Below are 13640 nucleotides of genomic sequence, written 5' to 3'. Positions count from 1 at the left end.
TCACAGCAATAGTAGGGCAATACATCTTTACTGGGTAGAGCTAGGACACATTGCAGGAATCTGGCTCTGCCACTGGACGAGCAAATGACCCTGAGTGACTCACTTTACTTCCCCATCCCTTAGTTTCCCCATCTGTAAATGAACAGCAACAACTACCTTCATTAAGTGCTTTCAAAACATTTTATAAAAGCAAGATACTGCTGTTATCGCTATGCAGATGGCTATGAGTCGTAATCAACTACCAGATGATAGTGACAGTCTTAAGGATTCCTCTTTAGCCCATTCATAGCATACTGTTAAATATCAAACCGTGTTTTAATTTCTATATTTGAGGATGTCACCTCCTATCTCTCATCATTTCTCAAGTAGTGGTTAATTTAAAGGACTGAAAAAATGTCATTTTTTTCATTCAAACAAGCAAAGCAAAAAAAAAAAAGCCCACAACTGATAGAGATTAGAGCAGTGGGAAGAACATGACAGTGATATCAGAACAGAGGAAATAACATGTTAATGACATTCAATATTCTCCCTGTGTCAAGTCATCAGCATTTTTATTGCCACTTTTCCTCTGAATACAGTATCAGAATTTATTGAGACAATCTGTCTCCATCACCTGTGATATAATATATTTTATTCAATAAGATATGGAATAATATTTATCTTTCAACCCCAATGACTAGTTTTAAGGGCAATAACAGCTTTTTACACAACAGTTACAAGTGTAGAGTTTATAAGTTTTAATGCCAGACCTAAGGGCTACAAACACTTTCCCACCAGGCAGAGAACAGTGAAACCAGTTTTCTGATTGTTTGCCCTTTGCTACGTTTCTCATTCATAAAATAGCTGACGCCAAAAGACAAAACAAATGGTCCAAATGCAGCTCTTATGATCTAGTTGTTAATGGAAACTGAGGCTAGAAGAAGCTGGTCCTTGTCATAAATTCAGAAACTCAGCAGCAGACCCTGTATTTGATCTCCAAGGGGGAAGAGGACAGCCAAGAAAAACCTCTCGCATTATTGCAAAAGGAAAACAAGCAGAAGAGAAGCTGGAAGAGTGAAATGAAGAAGGCTGAGGGTTTATCATCTCTGGCGTGGATTGCATGTCTGCAGTTTAACAGAACCAAGCCAACTTTTCGACTGGCCAGTCTGGGTAGCAATAACAGCACAGCTTTACAAATGTAGATGCCATATCCCTGCTTCTGCAAATTTATGGGGGTTTTGTACTCCCCGAGAAGCTGCATTTTGCAGCTATGGAGTACAGGGCTGTTCCCCCTGATTTTGGGATGATACTGTGGAAGGGAAGCCTGGCTGCCTCTGCCAGACTGCCACACTGCCTTCCCTCAGGGCTTTCTATAACAGCAGTTCAGCTACTCTGTTTTGATCCTTGGTCAGCTTAGGGTCCCTACACAACCACACTGACATTCACAGTATGCCTTAAATAGCTGTAGTTCACTCCACAGCCAATCCTAAGCAGCCCATAAGAATAAGAGACAGAGCTGAGATTGGCTTCAAAACAACTCTTTCCATGTACCTGAGATATTGCCAATCTAGGGCAAGTAGCCTTAAAAAACAGAAGAGGAGGGGGAAGAACCAGAAATGGCTAGTTGCTTTCTTTTTTTTTTTTTTTTTTTTTTCCAGGGAAAGAGCAAGCAGTAATGCAAGAAAGAAGAGGGAAACCAACTTTGAAATATAGCCACAGCTGCTCCTGTTCTTGCTCTCCTCCCTTCCCTCAATCACTCTACAAGAAAAGGCTGTGTACTTCAAATTATTTCCTGCCTGCAGCATCCTGATAAAGGCAGGCTTCCTGCCATTTGCCCAGTGAGCTGGCACTCTGTCCTGTGCTTGTTCCCCTTGACATGTCCTAAGGCCTTCAAACAACCTGCTCTGCAGATCCCTTAGCTAGCTGTGATCAGAGACACGAGATGCCATCAAGGCCAAGAAGTAGCTATGCTTGTGCCTACAACAGCATTCCAGGCAGCAACACCACCCCCTAAAACCAGTTAAACCCTTCCCAGCCCTACTTTCCTGCCCTCTTTTTCAAGCAGGTCCAGCTTGGCTGACTGGCTCCAAGCTGCCTTCAGCAGGACGCTCGCTCTGCCTGGGCAGCCCTGGCTCTTTCTTCTTGAATGGTGTTCCTGCTGCCTACTGAAAAGAAAAATCACTTGGCCAAAAGCGAGGCCCGTCACTTTCTCCCAAGCCAGAGCTCTCTCATTCCCTTTGTGCATCTCCTAGCTCATCAGGGACAGACCGGCACATGGAGCAACAGCCCCAGCAGCATCTTGTAAAGTTGAGGTTCTTGTCAGCTGGTGCTGGAGGAGTGAGGAAAACATCAGCGGAGAACAGGGAATAACCTAAGAGTGTCAGGGTAGGAAAGCAGTCAGGTTTTTATAGCCCAAATATAGTCTGTGACTCCACATACACTGCCAAGAAAAGTTGGGAGACTTTGGGAGTTGTGTATGCACCTGTGGAAACTTAGAAATGCTGATCTGTGTTCTGCTAATAATACTCAAAAAACCTCATCTCCCCATGTTTGAATAAGGGATTGATCTGCAGTTCAGTGGCTGTGGTGGAAATTTGACCAGCCACGGGCTTGCCAGGGTACCCCTCCATCTGTGCTCCTTGCATCACCCACCACCCTCGTACTAAAGCAACAGGTAGGAGCAGGCTACATCTGCTTGGCAACAGGCAAATGTCATTTTCAAGCACATCATGTTAAGCCTTTGTCCTTTTAGTCACATCCATCTAAACCTACTGCCAGTTTATTCCCTTTAACTACTCCCTTATTAAACAGCCAATGGCAAATATAAACCTTGTTTTTGAAGTTGCCTTTCACGGGCTGATGGAAACGACACTGCCACAGTCGTCATCAGTGCCTGCTCCCCAGCCTAGCTCACCCCTGCTTCCCACAGATCATAGATTTTTGACATTTTCAGCATTGCAGTGCCTGTATCCTGCCATCTGCTCCCACCTAGGTGTCCAGAAGTGAGGACCCAGTGGAGGGGCAAACACAGAAGCATGCGCCCCTACCTGCTTGGGGCTCTGTGCACCTGGGTGCCGCCTCCTACATCCACAGCCACCACCAAGGAGATGGGGGCTGATGCTGTCAGAGGACCTCTCCAGCACCCTCTGAGGTGTGTTGCCTCTCCCTCTCCTTTGCTCTCTCCCACACATACACACACGCCTCTTCTCTCCCCAGCAGTGTGGCTCCTTGCCAGCATATTGCACTGCCTCTGGGTATCTCACACTCCCTTGCTTGGCTGACTCTTTACTCACCTGGCCCATCAGATCTTTCCGATTTCATGCCTGCCTTCCCTTTAGGCACAAAACTTGTCGTTATTACATTTTCCACTCCCTGCTGGGCTGTTGCTTTGCCTTCCTAATAATTCAGGATACTTTCAAGTAATTTGGGGTGTTTAATTTGAATCTTTCTTCTTCCTCAGTTTAGAGCGAGTAAGCATGTATGCAGAGGAAAAGAAGCTGCTACTTCCCTCTCTTCACGTTGACAATCTTGTACGTGTGTACGCGTGTCATATGCATGTTCTATCTAGTGATTGATATAGGTAGTCTATATGCATACATATACATGGTCTGATCACTGTGAAGTTCTGGCCACCCCCTTCTTCTGTTGCAGTGAGACATGTTGACCTCCCATTGCTTCCTATTCTCTTGACACCAGGGTGTCTAGTTTTATCTAAATGAGCAGTTGAATGAAGTTCTTGGCACAATTTTTTTTACTTCAGAAAGGAAGACAAAGAGGTCTTTCGTGACTAACTTGCAGAAGGCACTTCCCTTACCTCTGCTCCCTCCCTCAGACACCTTAGATGGCAGGCAGCCTGGTCAAATCAAACAGTGAAATCTTGGGGGGTAAAAAGAAGAAATCTGCTACAATTATTTGGCACCCAATCCTCATTTACTGTGCACACGTTATCACAGTCCTGGCTCATATAAGAAATCTGGCAGTACGGGCTGGATTTGGCCCATCATATTTATTCCAACAGAAGTACCTACAGAGTTTTATAGGGCTTCAAATATTGCAGAAGCATTAAAAGTAAAGCAAACAGGTGGCCTTTTATTAAAAAAAAAAAAAAACCACAACACACAACTGAAGCTTTATAGGCACATAATATCAGACGATGTACATAGGAAATATAAAACATGCATGGGGAGAAGGCAAGCAAACACTCGTCAAGTTTTCATTTACAACATAAGCTCCCAGTCTCATGCCTGATACATGAAGTTGGACCGTTATTTCCCAATGGGGTCCTGAGAAGGGCTTGTTCTGTCCCAAGTTTCCCATCCTTCTGGGCACAGCAGGAGGCCCTGAATCTGGTTTTGGATATCACTGATGGTCTGCTGTCTTCCCCCTGCATCACTGCAATGGTGGCCGTGCTGTACCCTCATCTGTTTAAGATATAAGGAATGGAGCATCTTCAATAGCAAGACAGCTTTATTGGTTGATACTGCTAAGCCCAGGCTAATTTGGCTTCAGAATAGAGTTTAGAAGGTGCCTGTTCTTCTATCATTTGGGGAATTTTGTGCAAGCCTCTTTCCTCCTCTTGTAAGCCTTTTATATACCTAAGAGAAATGGAACATAAGTCCCACAAAACAGAAGACTGGATTTTGATCACTACTGAAAACAAGTTGACTTCATGGAAGTAACTTTATCATTATAAAAACATACACAAAAGTGTAGTGTGACCTCACCTCCCCCCAAAAATTTTCCTGAGGACAAACTGAAGAAACACTGAATATTTTGCTGAAAATAGGCATTGTCCTGCACCCCAAGAAACCTTTTGACCACATTCAAACATCCAAATTCTACCCCTGTCTGTATGCCTAATGTTTCTTACTGGATGATTTTAGGTTCTTCAGAATAAAATAATTGAGATATATAACTTGCAGCGCCTTGGATGAAGTTTGAGCCATCTGAAGCTGTACCCTGGTGATGATTTCTGGTGGGCTTCAAGTTGGCCAACTACACAGCCATCCAGCCTAAGCAAGTTATTTGGGCTCCTTCTGTAGACCACAGACAAAATTTGGCCCTTTGAAAGGACAATTCCTCTCTATAAATTACAAGTAGCTACATTTCTTCAGCGGCAACAGTCAATCTGGTTCTGTGGTCACTGGAGAAGTGGAGGTAACTGCATCCTAAGACAGGTGTGATTAATTGTCCTGTCAAAGGGCTTTCTCTTCTCCATGGTCTACAGAGGCAGCCCCCAAAACTACTGATGACTGAACTAGAAGACTAACTTAGATCAGGATAAAATTCAAAGGTAAAACCCACCTTTGTGGCTTTGAGTCTCCAGTGAGATCCAGCTCACATCTCCACTCTCAAGGTGCTGTGAGGCCAGGGATGTTGCCTCATCTATATCAGGGCATTTCAAACTGCTATTAAAACTTCATGAACCTGGGTGCCAGGTAAGAAAAGCCTGAACAACATAGCCACAGGCAAGCTTGGAGCAAACCTGTCTTTCTTGTGCGCACCATAAACAGCAGTGATGCCATCACGTGTGGACACTAAAATTCTCCTGCTGCCTAGTTTCCTGTTCTTTTTCTCTCTGAAGTAGGCCTCGTAACACCTTTCAGGTAGACCCATGGCAGGCAGTGGTGGAGATGGGTGAGGTTACAGACCCCCGTCAGTGCCAACTGGCATAGGGGCACCAGGAACATTTTAAATTTGCTAATCCCTTTTCAAAAGATGCAAATTGCTAAGTCAGTTCTAATGCCAACTTGGCTGCTTCTCTTCAACCAAAGAATTTAATACAGCAGAGGTCCCCCGAGAAGGAAAAATAGATTAAACCCCCCCCTAAAACTTTGGTAGTTGGTTTTACATACTGTGAGCCTCGGGCTGCTACTTGAATTTCACTTCAAACGTTTACTGCAAAGTATCAGCTAATTTTTTCTATCCGCCTGGTTACTCTTTAAAGGAGAAAATTTCATTAACAAACCATGGATATAAAATATGAAATCAGAGATCAGCTACTGCAGAGGAGAAGCCAAACATCACTAAAAAGGATTAGTTTCTTTCACTGTCTAGAAATTTCTCGTGGAAGACCTTGGCTGCCCTTTTGATATTAAAACTTCCTAACAAGTATTATACAGGAGTTTTAAATTAGAACTTGCTGTCATTGGGACAGTTATAAACTCTTAAATATGTCCCTTTGCAAGTTGAGCTACTGCAAAATGCATGTATGCATGGTGGAAATCACTGGGAAATGGGTGTGTATTTGTGGAAGATTGCCAGTCGGACCCATTAATTACGGCAGGAGTTCTGCCAGCTGATTTATAAAATGAGCACCCAAGTTACTCCAATTAATTCCCATAATTCCACTCTGGATAGTGAACAACTAGTCAAAGTAAAATAAAGTTTGCTCCCAAGTGTGACCTAGGAAAACCAATTTTCTTCCCTACCATGAATTCTGTAGAGTTCCTCTGGTTTGTGCTGGGGGAGAGGATCATTGCTTCCCAGGTTGCTTTCTAATTAATAATTATATATAGTGCAGTTGGGCAAGGTTACAGGCCCCCTCCAGTGCCAGTTGGCACAGAAGCACCAGGAACATTTGAAATTTATTAATCCTTTTTTTTTTTTTTTCTTCCCCCAAAAGATGCAAATCGCTTTAAAAAAAAAAATCAGAGATGAGAGAGCAGTACTGTGAGTTTTAGGCACAATCACGAGCTGGGGGCAGAGGCACCTGCCTGCTACTAAGAAATATTGTCATTTCCATTTCCACGGCTTTCTTTTGCCCTTTACCTTCTGATATTGGCCACATTCCCAGCCATCACCTGAAAGCCTAAACAGTGTTCCAGGAAGCTGTAATGTGCTTGTGTATAAGGCACTTTTGGCTCCCTTGAACGTCTGTATCAGGTCTAGGAATATATGAACTGTGACTAGCATACCAATCACTAGAGGTAACTGGAAACTCTATTTTCCATGGAAATTTAAAATTTGTATGTGAAAAGTCAAATCATTTTGGTGTTTGAGCATTCTGTTTCAACAGGACATCAAGGTTTTCTGCAGAGTGAACATTTTATTTCAAAGGGGGAGAGGAGGAAGAGTATATTGTTAGCTCAGAAACAGTTTCAGGCTTTCAAGAGAAATTCCAAGAAGGCTGCTAATAACACTTCAGTGGTATCTGGCATAATTGAAAACTCCACTGGAGTCAATCAAGTTAAGCCAGTGTAAAAATGGTGCAAGTGAAAAGAAGCCAGTCACATTAAAATGGAACAAATTCATAAAACCACACTTCCTTTTCACCTGTTGTAGAGGGTCTTTTTCCCCCTTCCTGGGGAGTCAATCTATTCTTCATTCTATTTCAATTCCATTTTCTAGTTCTTAAGGCCATGAGCAATGCGGCCCTCTCTGGCTTTGAATGCTTTATAAGAACGAGTAAAAAAATACTGACACAATGTTTTCCTTGAAAATATTTTTGTTCTAAACATACAGCTTCTGGTTTGGACTTTAAGGTATTTGCTTTCAATGTATGAGACTGGAGCCAAACAGAACCTGACTCTACAACCTGTTATCCAATAAACTATGTGAATTTTCCAGAACAACTTATTACATCTGTTGCTTATCATCATATAGATCATCATTTTTTGTGCTCAGGATGTCATAATCTCCCAAACCCACAAACAATATAAACTTTACTCAGGTCAATTGCAAATCTTCCCTTCCTCCTAAATTTTTTCTTTGTTTGTTTTATTCCGTTTCTGACAACAATAATCTCCTTTAATTGCTGGTTCTGCGAGTCGCACAATGGACCTTGCCTTCTGTTATCTGACCAGTAGAGCTCATAATTAGTGCTTAATTATAGTTTATAGAGCTACTTAGGTCTGATAGGAAAAATCTGCTTTGTTACAGTCAATGAGGTATTTACAGCTATGTCCAGGATTGGGATAGGTTTATTAAACACTTGGGTGAGCAATAATAAACTAACATTGATTGAGCAACTCGATAGCTTTCTTTTATGCACTGGTTTAAATAAAAAAAAAAATTAAAAATCCAGACAGAATTAAAAATAACTTGGCATGGTAAAGGAATGTCTCCGCTAAGAACGCATGGCTGCCAGTGGGGTCTAGCACATTGGATGTAACTCAATCTCAGCTCCAGAAAAGAGCACTTTGCAAAATATGTGGCAGCATCATTGCTATTATCTGAAAAGGAGGAGGGAGAAAGAATTCACTAAGGTCCTTCAGTCTGTTCAGAGCTAAATAAAGAATGATACTGCTGAGCATGGGTGTGTTTCTAGGGGAAGCTGCCAGAATTAATGAAAAAGCACGCAGTTGATTTTCTTCTTAATTTTGCTTCCCTGCTTTCCAAGTCTTTCAGGGGAAATTGGAGATTTTCCTGAAATCATGACAATTTTGAGTTTTACATAGCGAATTCTGATACAAACACATTTTATCTGACTGCAGGTGCCCTCACACCTATCAGCTAACTGAGACAATATTGTTCTAGGCTTGGTTCCAGTAGGTCTGCCAGGCCACACAGACTGAAATGGGGAAAAGTGAAATAAAATAACAATTTTTGAGAAATGGAGGCGGGAAAGGATTGTGCAACATCATTCCTTACTAGTTTTCACGGTAGGCAGTAGCCTGTCTAACCACATCATTCACCCCTCTATATTACAAAAAAGATTAACAAGAGGTGCCTTTTAAAAGGAGCAATGATTTTTTCATCACGTGTGATTGTCAGCAGGGAAATTATTTTAAAGATCTGCATAAGAATTCACTATATTCTTCCGGGGGGGGGGGGGGGGGGGCAGGGGGAGATGGCAAAACTGTTTGTTGAGTGGGTTACATTTATCAAACCCAAATCACTGATTATTTCAGTTATATTAGCTGCTCTCCTCATATAGGTATTTTTTCCAGTTCTTTCCTTTTCTCCTGAAAATGTGATGCACTTTTCAAGATATGATGTGATTCCCCGTTTTTCAGGGGGACATGAGGTATTTTTAGCCTTTCTTGGGGGAAGAGAGAGAAAAAGAAAAGGGGAAGAAGTCTGCCAAAATGAAGCCACCAAAGAAGGTTTTCCTAAAGTGACAGCAGTATCCCTCCTTGTTTAGCTCTGCACAGATGGAAGGCCACTGAAACGTGCGGCTTCAGCCTATAGTTGGTTTATTCCTCTCGTAAGTTTTATTTCTTGATCAGGGAAGGTGGTTTCATCATACTTGAAATAAATAGTTAAACAGATGATTTATTCATTACACGAGGTGGAACAGTGATTATATTTGACCTTTTTTTATACACCTGGTTGTGGTTATTTAAACAGACTCGGATTAGAACAGGATTGGACATCTCTGAAAGTTGCATTTGCCCTGCTGCTATTGAGTTTTCTTCTGTCTCTTCCCAACTGATGAAGTCATATTGTTATCAGCAGTATATATAACACTGTAACATGGTATCACCATATCTTGGGGAAATAGAATTTGCACAGGATGCCTGTGCTGAGCTCATAGATGAATTTCTATTGTCCATTATCGTTTATATCTAATATGAACCGTTCTACACAGCTCATCTCTAATCCCCATGCTTGTTAAGGAGCTTAAAGAGTAAAATCAGTTGATTTCAGGGCCTTTTGGAGTTCAAGGTCAAAGTGATTATTTCCCTTTTTTTTTTTTTTTTTTTTTAAAGGAATGGACTCATCACAGTTTCCAAAGTTCAGTTCTTTCCTGGTTTCCTAATTAGAAACCGTACCAAGAGCATATCTGGAGGCTTTTATACATGAGATCAACCCCTTGCCCTGGGACCAATTATGGAAAAATAGCTTTACACATTTCACCGTTTGAATACCCGATGATCATACATGCTGTCGTGTTCTACAGTGAAGCTATGATAAAAATCATACCATTAGCAATTTTGGTCTATACCATTATCGTAGTTTAAAATGAACATATTCACACCAAAGCATAAGCCCATCAAGCACCACTCACACAAATACAAAGTCATGACATACACTTGCATGCATGAAGTTACATGCATTGGAGACTTACAGAAAAAAAAATTTGTAAATTAAAGTCAATATCAGATTTTCATCTCTCAAACACCTTGTACTTTCCCTTAGCAAAATGCAGTTTTTTGGAAAACCCAAAAAGCAAACAACAAAAAAAATAATTTTCAGTTCTCAAGTAAAACCAGATATTTCCACAGAAAGTATATGTTTTCCATGATTTGTTTGTTTGTTTAGTTAAAACTTGATCATCCTTAGGTGTATATAAACATATATTTACACAAATTCCAAATTCACGCACACTGCTAGTATAAAAGCATGGTTACACAAATAACAACTTGAATTACTGCTTTACAATCTTTATAGCCCTGACACACATATTCATACATATCATATATGTAGGTATAGATATACATATGTAGACAGGTGCAAAAGCAAGTGGGCAATAAGCATGTGAACCCGTTATCAGAGCGTGTCCCTATGTGTAAATTTAAAGCCTCCTCTAAGCAGTGACTTTCTTTCAAATTTAAGTGGTATCTGAATGAGTTAAAAAAAGGGTCAGAGATTAGAAGGGATTGTTTAGGATTCAGAAGAGCGCCTTACAGTCCCCTTTTTAAGAGCTAATAAAACATATAATGCATGAACGTCCCTAAAATGCTCTTATTGCTCCCTCTTCCCATCAGCGTTTTGGTCCCCAAGTTGCTGCTAGTGCTGCTGATCTGAGCCCTGGCCATTGACCTCCTATTAACCTCTGTAGCAACCCACAGATATTTAAATGAAAGGCACACCTTGGACCGATGCCTAATCTGGTGAGAGACACAATCATCTCTGCTGGGCTTGAGCCCATGGCCGAGGCAGAGAGTACAGGAGAAACCCAGGGAGCCCTATACTAAAAGGGTTCTTCCATGGTATGAGCACTGGAGACCTTTGCAAGGACCTGGTCTATTTAGAAGCGTATTAGGAATTCAAATCAGGCAATATCACCATTTATCAGACATTTAACTTTTAAGAAAGCGCTGCCTAAGCATGACTTCATAAGTGGCTCCATGCTCTTGAAATGCTGCTGAAAGCCTAATGGAGACAGCTCTGTTACTTTCACCAGCCTTGTTCAGGGCTTTACCACAGGACAAAACACTTGACTTGTCTTTTTTTTTTTTTTTTTTTTTCTTTCTTAAAGTCCATAATGAAGACCAAATACCACTTCTTCCGTTAATTAGCATGGCTAGAGAGTCACAGGCCCTCTTTGATCCTTTGAACTGGTGCCGATACTCAGAGCCTACTGCATCTAAGCCTCTAAGCCATTCGCAGTATCTATCCTCCTCCTTCTCTGCTGTGCACGGCTTACAGAAAAGGGTTGATACTAGGTCAATAGGGTCAGGATCTCCTGTAATCCTGCAGGAGAGCTCATGATAGAGCTTGAGCATATCAAGCCAAAAAAAATGTTTAGATTACCTCTCACACAGATCTCTTTCTGAACTGATTTACCCCCAGGTTTCACAGTTACTCCTAGGACAGGGCATCCTAAAGGAATATCAAAAGTAATAGACTCCATAGCCATATTATTTCCTTGGGATATTACCAAAGGAAATCCAACCTTGTAAAAGGACTTAAGTGGCACATTAAGTGGTCCAGGCCTTCTTCAGTGGCAAAGGTTTTGCAAGATTAAAAAAACCAAACAAAACCAACATCCAAGTTGTTCTATGAGCAGCAGAACTAATGATGCCCAGTTTCTTCAAGCATGTCCTGCACATTGCCTAATCACTGGGACACAATACTCTGTGCTGCCTCCCTCTCATTGCCATCACTTCAGAGACCCTTCTCACATCGCCTGCCTATTCAGCTCAGTAAAGGGCCGAATGCACTACGGCTGGTTCTGATTGACCTGGAAACAGTCCGATCTGTACGTCTGTGCTGCCTGAGTTGTCTTTTCTTCCAACGGGAAAACTGTCCCCTCCACCAGCTGCCAGTATTCCAAAAGCATTTAGTATCATAATGCTAATAAATACCTCTGCTCCTCTGCCAAATTTTGCTCAAACTAACCAGCAAGTTCAAAACTTAAGGGGGAGAGACTGGCAGATGGATGGACAGAGTCAACTACATGTTACTAAATATTAACAGGTTCTTCCCCAATGCCATTTTAGCTTAATTACTCATATCAGCACCTTCTCAACTAAACAGATGAGTTGCATCATGGCCAAAAGATCATGAAATAGGACCCTTGTTGAGCCAATAAGGGGAAATGGGTAAAGGAGTTCATGACCTTCAATTTGAATCAATCCTTACCAGCTTTTTTAATTCAAACAACCATTAAAAGTAATTCCAAACAGATTCTATCTGCCATAATAGTGACTAGCATGCCCAGGAGATGGTATTTAAAGTACCCAGTCACTAAATTTCATAGTGCTTTATAAATCAGCATCAACACTGAATTACTTCTGAAAGCAAACTTGGCCTCTTGCAAATTCTGGGACCAATTCTGAAAACATAGAAATGTTTCTGCCTGCTTACCTCAGCCCAGCAGCAAGGTTAATCTAAGTGCCTGGAAATACTGACTTTTATAAACCTCCTTGAAAAGTAATTCAGTAAAATTTACAAAGGGGAAGAGGAAATGGCTATCAAACTACTTTCATTTCTTCCTGGAATAAGGGGTGCCTGTCCTTGCCAGTTTCTCAATGCTGGGGCAGTAGAAAAATATCTATTCTCACTATGCCAGGAGCAAACAGTAACAGACAGGAATGTGAGAGGCACTGTGAAGGCAGCAATGGGGAGAAGAGGTCAGCTGGGATGGATAAAGGCAAGAGTCCAGCCAAACAAAGCGATGAACATTCATCCGGCTCACATCAAAAAAGTCATGTAAGGCTTGTAACATATTGACAAATCCCTCACCAAACCAAAATGCAAGTTGCAACTTGAAAAGCTAAAGCATGCAAACACTTGCAAAATAGACCCTACAGCACTAATTCCAGCCCTACTAGGCCAACTAGGATACTACTCCTTTGCACAAAGCACAGATAGTTTATTTCTGAGAAATCATCTCCCAGAGCAAAAATGCAGAGTTTTTTCCCAGCTCTATTAAGGAAACATGCCAGTTTCAGGCTTCCAACAGGGAAAGGGAATAATAAAAAAAAAAAGAGTTTATAAATTATGAAAAGCAAGTTGACAGTGTGTCCTTATAAATATGAAGATTACCTACGCTACCCTCATGAATCTGAAAAGTCACAGTTTAAAAAAAATGGTAAAAACTACAGATTCAGCAAACTGAAAAATAATGGGCAGGTTTTGCTGACCAGGGAATAGTCTGCAATTTAGTTCTTTTCTTGTTTAACATTTACTGTATATTTCACCATCCAGAAATATTATTATGTTTACAGGAAAAGCCCCATTTTCCACAGAAAGGTCCCACTATTGACAATATGAATATCACAGTGAAATACAGTCTGATACCTTGGAATATCCTCTGAATCTATTTAAAGTCCCACAGGAAAATCTCTTTTTCTAAAAACAAAGATATTTGTTATGTCAGCCAGTACGTATTGACACATAGATATATATGAGTGTGTGAGCCTGTATGAAAAAGTCACACATAGTTTCTTGCTTACAGGGTTACTATTTCTAATACTTCATCAAATCACAGTGTTAGGAAAGTTTATTCATAAAGTAATGGACTGATCGGTTTAAGAAAGACATAAACA

This window comes from Harpia harpyja, chromosome 14 (genome assembly GCF_026419915.1).
Source record: "Harpia harpyja isolate bHarHar1 chromosome 14, bHarHar1 primary haplotype, whole genome shotgun sequence".
NCBI classification, from domain to species: domain Eukaryota; kingdom Metazoa; phylum Chordata; class Aves; order Accipitriformes; family Accipitridae; genus Harpia; species Harpia harpyja.
Note: the sequence above shows the minus strand (reverse complement) of the source record.